This window comes from Anabrus simplex, chromosome 10 (genome assembly GCF_040414725.1).
Source record: "Anabrus simplex isolate iqAnaSimp1 chromosome 10, ASM4041472v1, whole genome shotgun sequence".
Lineage (NCBI taxonomy): Eukaryota > Metazoa > Arthropoda > Insecta > Orthoptera > Tettigoniidae > Anabrus > Anabrus simplex.
This window is the reverse complement of record NC_090274.1, coordinates 127997315-128015215: the sequence shown is the minus strand read 5'-3', so window position 1 is coordinate 128015215 and position 17901 is coordinate 127997315.

Sequence of the window (17901 nt, the reverse complement as noted above, 5' to 3'; positions counted from 1 at the left end):
TTCTATCTTTAATTTTGATATTCGATTATGTTATGAAGTAAATATTTAACATAACTTAATAACAATGATGCCAACAACATTCTTCCTGCTAATCCTCGCATCTTCCGAACGGATGAACAAGCAGCGCTCTCACATTTCTGTACATAAGAGATAGACATTCTGATTTGTTTGTGCATAATAATCTCAAAATGGCAAATGTTATTTTCTATTAAAAGTCGCAAAATACCAATAAATGTAATGAATATTTGTCCATCTTGTAAATACTCACAAAAGAATGTTAAGTTGTTATCAATGTGTATGTTTGTTTGTACAACCTACTTAGCTGAAGAGAAGAACTTCAAAGAAATATAGAATAAGCAAGTGTCAGATTTATTTATTAGTTTCTGCGACTGAGCTGAGATATTTCATTAGATATAATTTGTTTAGAATACTGTGCATCAGCATGCTCCTTTAATACGACAAACTCTAATATAACGGAGCTGAGCAGAAGCTGAAGTAGGATCCCATGGGACCTTCATCTTATTCAAAGTCAAATTATAAAGTTGAAAGTTTTATGACAATCAAACTCCTGTGGGTTTACGAGATGGAAAATCTCGAAATAATAGATTTTTTATTTTTCATTTTCATTTTTCCACATTTCTGAGCAATGTACGACTGAAATATGAAGCTCACTGACACTCCTCTAACGCTACTTCAATTGCACGTCAGAAAAGAAAACACGTTTTTGGTCGATTCCTGTCACTTCTGTTCTATATTTCAATGTGTTCTAATCTTGCATTCCTACAATATTTTCAATTTTGTGTTGAAGTACAAAATAAACTCTACTTTTTGTTTTGCACATGCGGTATGTGTTTCGCCAGTGTTGTTATATTATTTCAGATGTATCATTTTATCAACAAGGATGTAGAGATGTGATGCGACGTTGGAAAGGACACGAGGAAGACACTTTAATTCACATCATGTGTGAGTGTGATCGCTGTTAACTGGCGAGGTAGCCTTGCTCCAGATCCTTGAAATGTCACTTCGGAAAGAGATCTAATTGGAAAGTTAATGGGAATTACTCGATGGAATCATAGAGCCGAAACTTATCTCGGCTAAAGCAGAACGTCACCGTCTAGATTTTGTATTCTACTTTGAATAATTTCCTTCACGTAAGTACAAAGCCGAGGGGATACGCTGACCGTGCGTCATCCCGTAATCTGCATGGTTTCGGGCTGAACAGCTCATAGGCCAAGATCCTGCCCTGATAATCAGTTGCTGAGGACGGCCCTTCCGAGAAGATTGAAAGCACCCACACGCGGTAATATGAAGATGATACGATATTTCTCTGTCCAGTACTGTCTAATTATCACACATTTATTGGTTCCAAATACCTGAGAAAAACGGTGGATGAATTGTATGAGATATTTGGATGTTAGAAAACTCTACTCAATGAGATTTCAACGTAATCTGGAGTCAAGTTGCCTCGCAAAGAGTATGAGAGTACATTTCGTGACGAGCCTTTGTCTTTGGTCTAGACCTGCCTGACGCGCGCCGTCGACACATCAATGATTGAAGAATCGTCTTACGAATAGCTCTAGCTCTTGTCAAACACTTCATTTATAAGGACAGGACCAAAGACAAATGTTCACAGTATCATTCATATCATCTCATTTATAACGGTAACCTTTATACATTGTATTACATCTGAAAGCAATAAAATAAACTCGTTGTTTGTAGTTTGTCTTTATGATTTTGACCACTCACTGCACTACTAACCTTAAGCGATCCTCAAACATCAAGCAGAAAGTGGTTGGTATGTACCACGGTTACTAGACTTCACGCGCAGGATTGGCGTTTCCCTTAATGATCGTTTGTTTTTATTTAACCACTTGCAAAATATTATTCAGCTCTGTCAAATATATTTGTCATTTGTGCATACACCTAATTATATTGTAATTTATTCATTTTGCAGAATATTACAACACGAACTATTTCGGTAGCTTTCTCAAGTAAAATGTTTACGAATCAGTTTCGTATTTTCTGTCTAACCAGCGATTCTGAGAACCATCGCTTGACCAATCACACGGGCATGCGTTTTAGAATTGATTTGGCGGTTTGTTGGTGTTAAGCAGTGTTGTAAACTCCTTTCCTTTAACAATGTAAAAACTCCTTAATTTCTTAATAGAGTTTCCATGGAAGGCACTAAATTAATTTTCCATTTTAATAATAGAATTAATGCACTCGTCCGCGGGTTGCATTAAATACCCCGTTCAAATAGTTTCTTGCCAAATGTTGTCGCTTTATATTCCGTACATACTGGCTTTGTGTACAGAGTTCACATGATCACTCTCAACAGTAAATGAGTCATTAATCGACTTTAATTTAATTTCACAGCTGTTCGGAAAGCGATTAAATGTAATGTCGAAGACGTTCTGGAGTCTTGTGTGGTCAGAACACAGCACAGCTCGGCTTGGCGTGACGAACTCGGTCAGCGCGTGGTCAACCGGGGATTTTACGTTCTACGTACGCTTCCTCGCAGTACCGTGTCAACTGGAAGCAAGTACTTTACACTGACTTGACACAAGACATGTAGGTTTCACATATTTCACAAACAGGGTAGCTACCTCTGTCAATCAGTGGTAGAGTGTCGGCCTTCGGATCCCAAGATAGAGGGTTCAAACCCGGCAGAGGTAGTCGGATAATTGAAGGGTGGAATAAAACTCCATTCGACACTCCATATCGAAAGATGTCGAAATGTAAAAGATCTCTGGTGACACATTTGGTGTTTACCTGACAAAATTCATTAAATCTCAGCCATAGACGTCTGTCATCTAGTGGGCCTAGAGTAAACCAGAACGTCGACATAGATGAGCAGACAGCCTGATGGCGTCAAACTAAAATGTCTGCACACGGTATGATTATTATTACAAACGGGGTACAGAGTAATAGCGTGTGTCTGTGACATGGGTGCAGCGAATCAAGGGTTGTGGAAAGCGTACGGAATCGATTAAACCAAAACGTGGTTTCTGAACCCATGAACGTCAGAAAAAACTACTACTTACCTCTTGAAACTGATTAGCAACTGGTTTCTCGACACCGGCTTCGAATTGTGTAGTGGTACAGTTGTCTGGGTGCAAGTTTTGGTGTTACACCACAAACTGTACGAGAGATGGAGGCCGAGTGCGAAGAGGGTCGGGAGTGATCTCCTTCATGTGATGTGAGTTAGAAGATTCTTCTGTTGAAAGCTATTTTGAAGAAGGCACATACCGCATGATACTGTTCCAATATGTACCGGTAAAAATGGCACTGAAATTGAGGTTTGAATTGCATTGCAGGCTGTACGACTAGAACACCCTCAAAATCACTCATGCATACCGTAGTTAGTTTTTCAAACAGACATAGGAGGAACAGAACACAGTACGTAACGTTCCGGGTGCAGGACAAAGTACGAGATATGTAGAAACGTTTCTGTTCTTAGAAGTCCGAAGAGGGAGAACCTGTTTTTTTTAATAATATCTGCAAATCATCCTAATTTAAGTACTGTTCTAGTAGCCATGTTTGTAAAAATGAGGACATATCCTTATATACATTCTTAAACAAACATGAAGAAAAAAGGGAAAAAAGTGGAATCACACGTAGGATAAAGTCAAGGAGATAAAGAAAGAAGATGCGAAACTTCCATGATGTGCGCAGTTATTTAATTCTTGTTGAACCGTGTTGTTGTAATACATTGCAGTCGATTAGCGCCTGGGAGACTGATATCGCGTATCAGTCGCCTTGACATTATATTCGAAACGTCGGCAAACTAACAGCACGGTTCAAGAAGAACCAAATAAGAAAAAAGATGATGAAACTTACCGGTTAACGTCAGCACTGTTTGTTCGTTCTTTCGTTCCCTTGCCACTTTATTCGTAATATTTAAGACCCACTTTTGCTTTAACGCAGAATGGATTTCAGTAGCGCAGTGTGTCCAATAAAATCCTCCGTCTTGAGTAATACTGTACACTCTTGTGTTCGTTGTCAGTACTATTTTCAAGTCAATTTGAACTGGTATAGGAGACACACGAGCTCCGTTGGGAAGCTCTCCTGCGGACGATTGACAGAACAGCCAATGACCGAGGGCTCTACATCCAAATACCGTGATACAGTCCTACAGCTGAGTAGACATGGTCAATGTCGTATAAACCAAGCCATGCCGGAACTGTGGATCTGTCAGTCAACGAGACATGCGAAATTATCGCTGGTTGTTTACTTTGAAAAGTTCCACTTTCTTGCTGGATAGCACTTTCCGCAACTATCAAGAAATAGAAGAAAGAAAAGAAGAGGTTCTGGCGGTGTGGTATCAGTCGACATCTCAGATGAAGAAGCAGTTTATTAAGATCTACTGAGACACTTGCAGGAAGGGCTTCAAGAGTGGCAGACCATCTCCCTACTGGCAGAGAGTGGACTGCGTTCTAATGTTCAACACTTCTTTCCCAGTATTTTCCTTGACCGGATGGTGTCTACTTTCATTCCTCATGCTATGTTCTAGGTTTTCACGGTGTTCAGTACTTCCTTGTCTTACTTCATTTTCTGGGCAATCTCAACATTTGTTACATGGTCTGTAATATCCTCCTGTACAAGTAGATCTCAAAGCCTCCAAAACTCTGTCAGAGTCCGTGTTTCATCACCATAAAACAGGGTAGAGAACTCCTTCGCAGTAATTGTTAACCCATCATCTTTAAACAGATTACTCATCTTAATAAAAATTGCCCTGGATTTTCGAACTCGAGACCTCACCTCATCAGAAAGATCCCACTCGTCATTTATGGTGATGCCAAGATATGTGAACTTATGTACTTTTTCAAAGAGAATCCGGTTTTACTCATTATTATCGTTCTTGTGTGTTGAGGATTTCCATCTGGAACATATTCTTGGCTTTTTGTGTGTAACTCTACCGATACGATATTCTAGGCTATCTTGAATATCCGCAAACAATTGTCATTTAAGATCACTCGCATCTCCACATCCTGGAGAGGTTCTAGAAGATGCATTCTGAATAGATGTCAGTCTTACACGCCAAGGATTTTCTTTAAACTTTCGGCCATCTTCTGTCGGAAGCCTTCTGGTAATCAATGGAGCAGGCACATCTCTACATCTTTGAAACAGTACCGGGATGCTAAACAAAGCTTCACGTGTACCCGTTGTATTTCTGCAAACCGTACGGAATGACTTTGCTCCGGATTTGTTGGTAAGTTTCAAGCATTCCCGAGAAATGTTGCCAGAGTCGTAGTTATGATTGAAGCTCACATGGTCAGGGCCGGTCTTTCATCTAAGCTTGTACTTCTCGGTCCCGTTTCCCCATTTATTCGAGAAGGTTCTGGTCCATTATGATAAAACAGCTCTTCCATTTATCTTTTTAAATTCTCGTACCCAGCAATTATGTTTCCTTCATTATCTAGCAACTTGGTCCCTGTCCTACTTCTTTACCTTCGTGTCAGTTCTTAACTTCGCGATGAACATCCAAACTGTCATATTTCAACTGCAGTTCTCCTTCCTTAGCTGTTCGTATCTCCTTGTTGATCTTCCTATATTTATCAGTGTTGTTTATCGCTTTCCTCCGCTTGTTCATCATTTTAAAGATGTCTTCAGTCATCCACGACTTCTTTTTGGTGGCATCTGTTGTCAGATGTTCCTCATCAATTGATTGCATGGAAGAGGTTAGTTTCCCAACTTTTTCTTTAGTAAATAAGGCAGTAGGCAGGCATCTGAGTTAAGTACTGAGATGTACTCTCTCTTACCGAAGGTTGTTTTAATTTCCGTGCATAACACTCCATGACTATTTTCTTTTTAATTTATTTCGTTCTGGTTTTAAAACCACCTGCTAGGGGAACATGATCTCAGTGAATGTCAAACCTGGATATGTTTTCATAACTTTCTATAGCTTTGATTTATCAAAATGTAATCGACTACACCTCACGGTTGGAGGGAGGAGGATGGAGGAGGATAGGTTACCTAGGAGAATAATGGACTCTGCTATGGAGGGTAAGAGAAGTAGAGGTAGACCAAGACGACGATGGTTAGACTCGGTTTCTAACGATTTAAAGATAAGAGGTATAGAACTAAATGAGGCCACAACACTATTTGCAAATCGAGGATTGTGGCGACGTTTAGTAAATTCACAGAGGCTTGCAGACTGAACGCTGAAAGGCATAACAGTCTATAATGATAATGTATGTATGTATGTATGGTTTTAAAACCACCTGCTAGGGGAACATGATCTCAGTGAATGTCAAGACCTGGATATGTTTTCATAGCTTTCTATAGCTTTGATTTATCAAAATGTAATCGACTACAGCCCACGGTTTGTTCAGGACCACCTTTTGGTCTACAGTTTTTTCCATGTACAATAACTCATTTTCGACACGATCAATAAATAAATTGTCTCTGAAGTACATAAAATTAAAAAACGATTTTCCCTGGCTTATGAATCTATCGGGAGGACCACTCACGAACAGTGACGATCTCTCTTTCTGAATTACACCCAAATAGGGTGTGCAAAACGGTGAGATATGGAAATTTCCAATGATTGTTGCAAAATATCGCACAAGTAGCATTTTATCTGTTGTTTCCACGCCTTTTCTACACTACGGTGGTCTTCCGATGGATGTGGCTTGCCTGAAGAAAGCATTTTCTTGGATAAGTATATTTGCTGGTATTCCGTGTTATGAATATCAGTGGAGGTTCGGGTGACACTGGGTAAGAATAAGAATCCTGAAGGAAGAATGGGAGAGGTATTTGCGAAGCTTACACCGCCAGCACAATGACAGGTAAGTGGAAGGGCCCTGTGGTCACCAACGCACACTCGGCGTGGGGAATTTACGGCCCACCCCACTTCTTTTAATAGGTGTTAATAGGACGAACGCGAAGTTCATTAGGAAAACACACTTTCTCTTATGCTCGTATATGTGTTATTTGAATTCAGAAAAAGTATTAGCAATCTGCAGGTGTTTTAGTACGATATGCAATGAAGTAAGTACAAGGATAGAGAAAGTGAAGTCCGTCTGTGGACGGAGGAAATGAGACAAAAGTTCCGAAAAATAGGCAGTAAGTGGTGGTGGTGATTACTGATTATTGTTTTAAGATGAAGTACAACTTACACTAATTGGCACGTCAGCTCCCCTTTCAGCCGCCTCTTACAACAGGCAGGGAATAACACAGAAATGCTGGTTCATAGCAAGATGTGATGTCTTAAATGTCATTCTCTTATTAATTAACACATTTTTTTCGGGAATTTTCTACAGTTTGCTGCAGAAGGTAATTTTAAAAGAAAAAAGGAAATGTAAGTACTCATTCAGGAAGTCGCTGCTGTCGTATTAACGGGTTCGAATGGGATAAAGGGTATAAAGCCTGTGATTTGAAAAGTAGCAGGCACATAAACGCATGTATATATGGAGGGAAATTACAATAGAGTTCGTATATGTTAATAATTGATAAAGAATAGTAATAATAATAATAATAATAATAATAATAATAATAATAATAATAATAATAATAATAATAATAATGAGAATGACAGAATATTTCAAAGAAGGATTTAGAACATTCGATGTTGCGTAGAAGCTCGTAAGCCAATATTGTGAAACATTGTGTAAGTTAAATACGCATTTCTTCTGAGTTGGACACAATCACGTGTAAGGAACATAGGGATAGCTTCTCAGAGCTTCTGGAACAATGTGTGTAGTGCAACGTGACGGGGAGGTTCCATACTAAGGAACCAATCAGAGAACAGTGCCGTCGTGACGTGAATTAGTGACTTGTGGTGATGGTATATGAATCAGTAGAATTGTTCGAGAAAGAATAGAAATCCCCCTGTGGGTGGGGACGGTAGAATAACACCCACGGTATCCCCTGCCTGTCGTAAGAGGCGACTAAAAGGGGCCCCATGGGCTCTGAACTTTGGAGCGTGGGTTGACGACCATGGGGCCCTTAGCTGAGTCCTGGCATTGCTCCCACTTACTTGTGTCAGGCTCCTCACTTTCATCTATCCTATCCGACCTCTCTTGGTCAACTCTTGTTCTTTTCCGACCCCGACGCTATTAGGTTTGCGAGGACTAGGGAGTCTTTCATTTTCACGCCCTTCGTGGCCCTTGTCTTCCTTTGGCCAATAACTTCATTTTTCGAAGTGTTGGACCCCTTCCATTTTTCCTCTCTGATTAGTGTTAAATAGAGTATGGTTGCCTAGTTGTACTTCCTCTTAAAACAATAATCACCACCACCACCACCACCACCAAAGAATAGAAAGAAACTATATAACTTGGTAACTGGTAAACAATAGGGCTTTTGACTTTCATCCCTCAAAGGAGGCTTTTGACTGTGAACTCTCGGAGAGAGCTTTTGACTCTCAGACTTCGAAGATAGCTTGTGACTGTCAACTAGTGTCGGCCGGAGGTCCTATCATTCCGAGAACTGTTGGAGTGCTGGTAGACTTTGTGTAGAGCCGCAAGTACGCAGTAAAGTAATAGCAAGTTAGAGGGATATTAGGGTCTGAAAGTAAGTGTGATTCGTGAGTGAGCGATCACAAGTGTTTACCACACCGATAGTCAAAGTAGGTGTTGGAATATAATCATCGTCATAACCTAGTAAATACTTATATTTGGGAGAATAACGCCTCGCCGCGAAGAGTGACGGGTTCCAGGGATATCTACGCAGAAGAACGAAGAGAGAAGACCTCAACTGGACGAGCTTCAATTCTACTTCGTAGTTAAGTATCCAACCAGTGAACATAATAATAATAATAATAATAATGATAATAATAATAATAATAATAATAATAATAATAATAATAATAATAGACTTAGAGACTTAGAGACTTAGAGCCGAATCAGAAGGATCTGAAGTTGAGAAGGGATTGAGAGTAAATGGTGTCAGAGATACTGTATTGAAATTGTACATGTATCTTATATATATATATATATATATATATATATATATCTGTGTGTGAATAATCTTGGGTTATAGAATATAATTAATATTGAATAGCTGCCTCTGTGGATCCGTGGTAGAGTGTCGGCCTCCGGATCCCAAGATAGCGAATTCAAACCCGGCAGAGGTAGTCGGATTTTTGAAGGGCGGAAAAAAGTCCACTCGACACTCCATGTCGTACGATGTCGGCATGTAAAAGATCTCTGGTGATACATTTGGTGTTTACCCGACAAAATTAATTAAATCTCAGCCATAGACGCCCAAGAGAGATCCGGTTTAGTCTGTCTGCCATCTAGTGGGCCTAGAATGAAACGGAACGTCGAAATTGACGAGCAGACAGCCAGATGGCGTCAAATCGAAATGTCTGCACACGGTAGCTGAGGCCATACTATTATTATTATTATAATATTGAATAGCTCAAGACTTCCTAATTCCGAACTCGAGTCCTCAGTCTGTTGTTATCCCTTAGGGCGGGGATGGCGAACCTTTTCCAACTAGTGTGCCATTTGAAGTCTGGTTTATTATTCTTAACTGTCTACTGTGCCAATTGTTATTTTCGTTTGTAATAACCACCTTCCCCAACCACCACCACCATCACCACCGACTTCCATCCCTAATTCAAAATTGTGTTTCCCATTAGGGGCCGATGACCCTCGATGTTAGGCCCCTTAAAACAAGCATCATCTTTATCATTAAAATTGTGTTTCATAATATTTTATTACTTATACATATATACATTGTAAAACAATACATATTATTGTATGTTTCCTGGTCGTATTTTGCCAGTACTGCCAGGCATGTCATTCACGTTAGCTTCACTTCTTGTCTTCAATAACATACGAGAAGCGAAACGATTTCTAATTGTTGACTTTACAACGTTCATTGTAGAAAACGCCGCTCGCAGGCGTATGCTGACCAAACAAGATAACTAGCAAATTTCTTCATGGCCGAAAACATTTGTGGCAGGCTGTTCCACTGTTCAAGTATTATGTTCTCCGGTTTCTGAGAGAATATTCACCATCAACAGCACACTCGATTTTCACCATTGCTTCACCCAGGTGTACGAATTTGTTTACCCATGCAATGTTTTCTTGAACTTCAGTCAACTCCATTTCTAAATTGTCAATATCTAACCACACGAAACATTGATAGGCCTAATATCACTCATCTGTGTGAAAGTGCGATAGTTTCCCCGAACCTCGAAATTGGGATATTCTCTTTACAACTACGAGTATTAGTCTTACAAAGTTGAAAACAATAAATAGTTACTCACGAAGAATAATTACGCGATGCCGGCAAGCACACACATGCCAAACTTCACAAATCGACCGATGTAGAACAGCGAATGGCTTGTCCGTCGCGTCTGACGTGTATTTCCACTGCCTGCTCGATCTGCATCCGATGGCTGCTTATACTGCCTGCTCATTACAACATTTTAACATGGCACTAAATGAAACACTCCGTTTACAAATACCCACAGCAGGTGGCAGCACCAACCGGCTCCAGCGGCTCCAGACCTGTCGGAATGAAATAGCGGAAATAGGATAGACTGTACTTGTTTTCAGTGAAAATGGTGTACTGCTGCGTGCCTTTCTGCAAATCAAAGAAAGGGAAACCAGAATGCCGTAATATTTCATTCCATGATATACCTTCAAGTACACAATTGCGTCGAAAGTGGTTAAGTATTATATCCAGGGAAGGAAACAGCAAGGGAAGTAAACGGATTCCTTCTGATTATTCCGTGGTTTGCATTCTACATTTCGTAAATGAAGATTTCAAAGTGACCAGCAAAACGCGAAAATTAAAAACAGGATCTGTACCCAGCCCTCTCCCTGATTATCCAGCTTATAAACAACCGCTAATTTCAGCGATGATTAAGAGAAGAGATTCAAGCTCACAGACGTCTAACAAGAGCTCTTCAAACACCATTGCAGAAAATGGTAAGCGTAAGGTTTGAAGTATTACATACTAAGTAATATAATATATGGGGACACTGTACTGTTAATGTGAAGGTACAAAACAGAATAATATGTTGTCATAGATTCCATTGTCCGCCTCTGTGGTGTAGTGGTTAGTGTGATTAGCTGCTAACGCCGGAGGCCCGGGTTCGATTCCCGACTCTGCTACGAAATTTGAAAAGTGGTACGAGGGCTGGAACGGGGTCCACTCAGCCTCGGGAGGTCAACTGAGTAGAGGTGGGTTCGATTCCCACCTCAGCCATCCTGGAAGTGGTTTTCCGTGGTTTTCCACTTCTCCTCCAGGCAAATGCCGGGAGCTTCCTTCACCCTTCCTTGTCTATCCCTTCCAAGGCCCCTGTTCAGCATAGCAGGTGAGGCCGCCTGGGCGAGGTACTGGTCATCCTCCCCAGTTTCATCCCCCCGACCCAGAGTCTGAAGCTCCAGGACACTGCCCTTGAGGCGGTAGAGGTGGGATCCTTCGCTGAGTCCGAGGGAAAAGCCAACCCTGGAGGGTAAGCAGATTAAGATTCCATAACGAGTCTTTTGCTAGCAGTATAAAATCGTATCAATATACTGCTCTTTTTATTACTATTATTATTTACGCAAGTAGGGCCTATTTAGTTAATTGGTTAATTCCAGTGGCTCGGGGGCTGGGGTGTGTGTGGCATCTTCAGCATTAGAAATCATCCTAGGTAGGGCTTTCATCTTCACAGATATGCAAGTCGCCTAATAGGCCGTCTATTATTATTATTCCCTGAGTATGTACGGTACTTGATTTAAACTGGAAGATTTTTCGTGAGCCCCTTGAGTCAGTGTGTGTCACTTCGGAAACTGCTTACCAGGGATTAGTGTGTGGTTATTTAGTGCGTGTAATCGAAGAAAAAAGCAGAATGCAGCACGTGCTTGAATAACGTTCCTACCTCATTTAATTCATCCCCATTGATAGCTGCGCTAGCCCTAGCAACGATTTATTGGCCTAATTATGAGGCTTCAGAAATTTGTTGAGGCGGCTCTACCGTACTGCAAGAAATCTGCAAGTCTGCTCCAGACTATAAAAAACTATGTTCTACCTTCTTTGTGCCAATGTAAATTTTTAAAGAAACCTCTACTTAGTAATGTAGGCAAGTACCATACAGACAAAGTTTCCAGGTTTTCTTGTTCGTCGAAACCTCTTTCTCGAAAAGTGCTGAAGCTATAACTCTCTAGAGCACCACTTTATACGTAAAATTCTTTAATATTTCTCTTACTTTCAGATTTAAAATTTTGCTGGTATGCTTATCTAGTTGTATTTTCGCGGTAAATGGGTACGTTTGGTGCTGCCATCTAGCGGCAGATTGTTTGTAAGGCGTGTTACACGTTTGAGTATGGAATGAGCAGGCAGTTTAAGCAGCCGTCGGATGCAGATCGAGCAGGCAGTGGTATTTCACTTGGCTTCCGGACCTATCAGTGTTGCACTGTTGCCATAATACACGTCCGAATGGAAGAAGAATTTAGGTTTTTCAGTATTTATTGGTTAAACCTGAAACACTATGACGTTACGATGCACGAGATATGTATAGTCTATAGTAGAAGACGTACAGAAAAACATTACGGTAATATGTGCATGTGGTGTGCCACCGAAATCGTGTTCTCGTGTCAGCTAGTGACACGCGTGGCATAGGTTCGCCATCCCTGCCTTAGGGTCACGACACTACTGCTCGTAAACATACAAAGTAACGACCTAGATTGACTTCTTCTTCTTCTTCTTCCACGGTTTAGACACATTGTGGGGTCGCGGGTGAGAGCTGTGTTTTACGGCCGGATGTGTGTTGTCTGAACATAAAGTCCCCGAGCCACAAGAATGAATCCTCTGAGCCGAACGCCTCGACACTGACCACTGAATCGACGAGACTGCCGTAGATGAAAGTAATAAAGCAGAATAAGTCATGCGAGGTCCTGAGAAAGAGAGGAGGGACATAACTCATCACTGCACAGGAACAACAATACGCTCGACTTAGTGCAGCTGATGACCAGCATCAAATAATATAATATAATATAATATAATATAATATAATATAATATAATATAATATAATATAATATAATATAATATAATATAATATAATATAATATAATATAATATAATATAATATAATATAATATAATATAATATAATATAATATAATATAATATAATCTCTATAATTATAAAAGGAAGTGTTTGTTTGCCTGTCTGTGCGCGATGCCCTGCAAAATCTACAGCACGCAGAGATCTGAAATTTTGAACATAGGTAGATGGAAGGAGGTCCGAATGCACCTCGAAGCCGGAATTTTTATTTTCGCTTTCGTTGTTGAGTTATGAACGAAAAACCATCGGAAAACGTTCATTGGGATAAGAGAATCCAACGTGCTGTCACCAAGATTAAATGCATACAGTCGTTGTCGCTAGGCAACGTACATAAGATAGGTAGAGAACACAATATTCAAGGAGCCATTTTACGTCCAGGACGTAGGAAGCTGTTTTTGGTCCTATATGGTGTGAGGGCATATGACGGTGTTGATGATGATTCGTCCGTCGGATCGGGACGTTAAGTCTTGAGCTATTCGACAGGAGTGGCATATGTGCCGGCGGCGGGTTTCATCCTCTTCATTCTTGCTATAATATATCATGTCATTCATTTCTTTCAACAAGCAACTTTTACAAGAATTACCCGATGTTCTACACAGTTACAAGTCTATCGACTACATGGCAGAGCTTTTGAAAGACTTGGAGTCACCTGGAGTACCCTCGAACATCTTAGAGCGGACGATTGTGGCACCAATTATCCTTCTTAAGAATAAGAATCCTGCCCTCTGCAATGAACACCACTCTGAAACTTATGACTCATATTATTGAAGCCATTCTCATGATTGGGCATGCCGCGAGCGAAGTAATATTCATTCCTCGGATTCGAATAATTTCTTCGGATATACAGTGAAGTTTAGATGTCTGCAGTGTTCAAAATAAAATTTCTCCATGTAATAATAAAGCAAACATAATCTTCTTCTTACTATATGGATGTATGCATGTATGTGTGTAAATGACACATCTCCTCCTAAACCACTGGAGCAATTTCATCCAAACTTACGACTTACTATCTGGAGACAAACACTGTGGGTTTAAGCCATCCGTAGCTCCCTTAGGGGTCGGGGGCCAGGGGGGCAAGATATAAAAATAATCAAAAAAAGTGCCGAATCCACAGTTTTCGGGGTCGCTGAGATGAACAGTGACACTCCCGATTTTTCAAAAGTCAAAGTTCAGCTCCCTTTTGTATGGGGGGCGCGGGGGGTGATATATAAAATTAAACGAAAATAATGCCGAATACATAGTTTTCGGGGGTCGCCGAGGTGAATTGTATACTCTGCATTTTTAGTATCACGAGACAAACCACGTGGGGATAAGACAGCCCAGGAACCCTTAGGGACGGGGGGGGGGCGAGGGGGTCAGATAAACAAATTAACGAAAATAGTGTCGAATCCATACTTTTTGGGGTCGCTGAGATGAATAGTGATACTCCGGATTTTTTAAAAGTTCAAGTTCAGCCCCCTTTGGAGTGGGGGCGATGGGAGAGTGATATATAGAAATAATAGAAAATAGTGTCGAATACATAGTTTTCGGGGTCGCTGAGATGAATAGTGACACTCCGAATTTTTAGTATTAGGAGACAAACCACATGGGGGTAAAACACCCCAGGAACCCTTAGGGGCGGGGGAGGGGGCAAGGGGACTGAGATATACAAATCACCGAAAGTAGTGTCGAATCCGTACTTTTCGGGATCGCTGAGATGAAATAGTAATATTCCGATTTTTTAAAACTAAAAGTTTAGCCCCCTTTAGGGTGGGGGAGGAGTGAGTGAGATATAATAATAATCGAATATACTGCCGATTCCACAGTTTTCCGGGTCGCTGAGATGAATAGTAACATTCCGAATTTTTAAAGTCTAACTTCAGCCTCCTTTGGCATGGGGGGTTAGAAAGGGTGAAAAAATAAATTGTCAGAAATGACCGAGGTAATGGACGTGTGTGTTCCAGTAATACTTTCAAGTATAACTTACTACCTGGAAAATATACTGTGGGAGTAAGACGCCCCTAGAACCACTAGGGAAGCGGGTGAATATAATCCACACTAATAAATGGAAGTCTGTTTGGCGCGATCTATATATATATACTGTATATATAAATTAAGGTATAAAAATGAAAACAGACGCGAATTAGTGAGACCATTCTAGGCATCTTAGAAATTTAAAACTTGGTACCAGACAAGCTGATGAGTTCAGGATCCCTAGAAACATCTCAAATTCCCATAATTCTCTGAGGGGTACATGCTGGGAGTTTCAAACCTGCATAAGAACACAATCAGTGATATTTATGCAGAACCTACAGGTTTCATGGGCTTAAAAGTTTCCTGAAAGTCCTGATTTTTAACCCACTCTCCCATATCAAGGTCACAGCACAATCTCCCGGACGAGTTAGAAAATTGAAATTTTGCAAAATTATAGCTTTTAGCATGTAACCGACGGAAAATTTACCAGATGTTTAAATTTTTTATTTTTACCCCCGAAAAATATAGAAATATGGAGGCAATTTTAATGACGGTGCAGTCCTTCTTTCGATGTATTTCGTGGCTAAACGGTAAGTCGTATCACAAAACGGAAGGCTCAATCTGCGTTCAATTAGGAGTGATCTACAACTTCGGTCCTATGACCTTTTGTCGTATCTCTATCACTTATACATTAAATGTTTCTCTATTTCTGGATTTACCTAAATTTTGCACTGTGTACACATATAATTGATGGTTTGATTCACTTATAAGAAAGATGGGATCATCAAATTCCACACGAATATTGGCCCATCCAGTAGCCATATGTGAGCCAAATTCTATGTTTGAAGCTGTCGCATAAGTATCTGAAAAGTAATTCACTGTGTGAAAATCTTACACAAATTTCACCCTATTCAACGTTTCTAAAACATAATGAATTGTGGTAGACAAGTGCACCTGTCGTTATCATCACAACTCCACAACTCGCACTTTACATTGGAAACATTGTCTGCGGACTTCCCTATGCTTTTTCTCGGATAACGCCAATTTACATGCAATTTAAAAATTATTATTTACTTCATGTACAGTAATTTACTTCGATATCCGTATACAATCTGAAATACCGTAGCGAAGCACGGGTACAATTGCTAGTATAATAATAAACTCAAGTGTTTGTGTGTCTGTGCGCGATGCCCAGCAAAATCTAGAGCATGCAGAGATCTGAAATTTTGAACATAGGTAGATGGAAGGGGGTCCAAATGCACCTCGAAGCTGGAATTTTCATTTTCGCTTTCGTTGTTGAGTTATGAACGAAAAACCATCGGAAAACGTGTATTGGGATAAGAGAATCCAACGTGCTCACACTGTCGTTAGGCATTTTACGTGCGTGGCGTAGGAAGCCGTTTTTGGTCTTATATGGTGTGACGGCATATGGCCCTCTCGGTTGGGGACGTAAAGTCTTGAGCTATTCGAGAGGAGAGGGCTATGTGCCGGAGCCGAGTCTCACCCTCTTCATTCTTACTATCATATATCATGTCATGATTAGGTTGACGTCATGAAAGATATCCAGTCGTAAAAACTCGCTAAGAAAGATTCATCTCACTTCATACCCTAACCGCGTAGAGAAAGGGGACAAGGGTTGGACATGTGTACATTTATAGGATACACTCTGAAGAATATGGAAATTGCAACACCCTGAAGGAGTGGAAATGCTTGTTCCTGTGTAGTGGCAGTGCGTCTTATATCCATCTGTTAAGAAGAACTGCACTTCGTTTGTGGTTTCCAGAGGGTATTTGTGATTTTATTTTAGGTGCTGAGTTTATGCTAGTGTTATCTAGGGAGTCCACGTTCATTTAATAGTGTTTTAGGGTCATATTTATTCTCAGTTTTGTGCCCTAAATATCTGCCATCTTGTTCACTGCTACAATAGTTCCACAGATATCACTACTTAGATGGAAACTCGCTATATCTCTTTTAAACATTTTGCCCTAACTGGCACCCATCTTGTCTCGTCTGCCATCACTACACAAAGAAGATGTGCACTCTACTCTCTTTTCACGCGGTTGCCTAGGACACAGAGCCTGCCCATTTTGTCAGCCATCTTAAGAAGGGCAAATTTTGATACGACGTGTAGCGTCTGATCCAGAGTGGGCGGCTACACCCAGCGTCTGTTCTCCATGTTAGGAGCGGCTGTATTCATACAGGGTAAGGCAACGGGTTTGATAGCTGGTAGAGACCCTCCTTGGAGGCAGCTCTACCCAGGGAGTGGCGCCCCTGCCTATGCGCGTCCCAGAGCACGCTGACCCGGTGTGTAGTATCTGGTAAGGGTCCCAGCTCAGGGTTACGAGTGAAGACCTCAACGACATCAACGGCGGAGAGGGTGACCTTCGGTACGGCGGAGATGTTGGAAGAGGCAGCCCTGTACATGGGGATTAATACGTGTACAACACACAAAGGGCACGACGGTTCCACATGTTAGTGGCGGTACCCCGACAGCGTCTGTTCCCCATGTTAGGGGCGGCTGAATCACAACTCACCAACACGTCTGGCAAGCGTGGTGTTTTATTGCCGAACACCTTCCATAAACTCCTATGACTTCGAATTTTCAAACGAAACTACCCCAGGTGAGTAGAGTGAAAGACTCAGAATCTCACACTGACAATACGTCAGTCTGCCTCAAGGATTCTGGGGGAGGCAAAAATTCGAAAAGAACGACTAAAAAAGTAAGAATAGCCACATACAACATAAGAACTATGAGACTAGCTGAAGACCTTGAAAGGCTAGAACAAGAACTGCATGACATAAAATGGGATATTCTGGGTATTTGTGAGACTCGCCTTCAAGGAGAGAAAGCTGAGACCCTTCCATCAGGTCATGTCATCTTACGTAATAACGGGGATGCTTCTACACATGGGGTTGCTATTCTTGTCAATAAAAATATC